This window comes from Engraulis encrasicolus, chromosome 6, assembly GCF_034702125.1.
Source record: "Engraulis encrasicolus isolate BLACKSEA-1 chromosome 6, IST_EnEncr_1.0, whole genome shotgun sequence".
Lineage (NCBI taxonomy): Eukaryota > Metazoa > Chordata > Actinopteri > Clupeiformes > Engraulidae > Engraulis > Engraulis encrasicolus.
The window spans coordinates 25,923,061-25,924,472 of NC_085862.1; the positions used below are offsets into that span (position 1 = coordinate 25,923,061).

Consider the following 1,412-nt stretch of genomic DNA (forward strand, 5'->3'; position numbering starts at 1 on the left):
AAACTGAGTGCAACAGTTTTGTGCCATTTGTTTGACTAATTTAGTTATTTGTGCATCTGTGTGAAGAGTTCTGTAAAAGCAGCTAAACTACACAAAAAGTTTTTTAGCGGAAAAAAAAAACTAATTAGAAAAGGGGAATTAATGTGTGCAGTCAGTATAGGGCATTGGTTCACTTTGGGACATTTCCATACAAACACCAAATGTTAGGCTACAGCAGCAGCAGAACAGACTCCTTGTATTGTGGTTGTTCTCAGTTTAGCCTACTGTAGTTCTACATCTGGCTGTCATTGCCCCCCTAGTCCGCTAGATGGTAGTAGGCTACTGATCAGTGAATGGCATGTTTATAGTTCTACCCAATACTGACTCCTTGAGGAAAAATGTAGAAAATACGGGCAGTTTTGCCACGATGGTATTGCAATGTATGATAGGCTACGTATAAGCGACGCATTGACTTGACTGGAATCATGTGTGTGAACGCACATGAGAAATCAACATGCATTAGGCCTATGTCACAAGGCCAATGGCTTTCAAATGCACGTTTCTGGCCGTATCCTCGGATTTAGCCCTGATAGGCCTACTCTGTGTGAATAGTACAGTCAAATTGTACCCAATGTATCTGTTTCAAATATATGGTAGCCGAAGTCTTCGTAAGAAAATCGACTTCCTTATAACACCTAAACCATCACTCCACTCAAATAATGGCAATTTACCAGCCTCCGCGAAAAATGAAGGTTCTACCGAGATTTGAACTCGGATCGCTGGATTCAAAGTCCAGAGTGCTAACCATTACACCATAGAACCAGCTGATTCCAGCAGGTCACAAGTGTGCTAATTAAACAGGAAGGCGTGTAGTTCACTTACAAATCCGAGACAGAAACCATTTCCAGACAACTCTAAAACACATACCAATAAGTCGAAACATCAGTGCGTTACATATAAACTGTAAATGAACACTAATCACATCCTAGCTCCCCGATAATAGCCTAAAGAATAGGCCTATTGCAGCGCTTAACATAGGCTAGCCTGCTAGCACACGCTGTTGCAGCCTGGTAAACAAACACATGCAAACACGGTCAAGAAAGGTGCGACGAAACCGATGGTCCGAATACGGTTGATTATTACTGAATATAGCATTTTACTATCTACTCTCAGTGGTTTCAATGCATGTCACAGACGGCAGAGCCTCGCGTGGGGTAGAGATCTAGGCAACATGACCAAACCAAATGTGACAAGCGCGGTAAAGTTTCCATCCGGTGGTAAACATCACGTGACAGTGAAAGGCTATGGTTTTATTTCTTTCTCCGATAAAAGTAGACCTCCTTGAAGCAAAGAGATGAAAGCTGACTGGATCCAGGAGAAAGAAGCAAAATATCCAAGCCATGGAATGTCAGACGTCTTACTTCCTCAAAAAC

The 1,412-nt window shown here is 42.1% G+C and overlaps 1 non-coding gene across 1 annotated transcript; it reads right to left on the minus strand.

Moving 5' to 3' along the window:
- Positions 1 to 729: 729 nt before the first annotated feature.
- Positions 730 to 801, minus strand: trnaq-uug (transfer RNA glutamine (anticodon UUG)). The gene has a single exon. It is a non-coding gene; the product is annotated as a tRNA-Gln (tRNA).
- Positions 802 to 1,412: the final 611 nt, after the last annotated feature.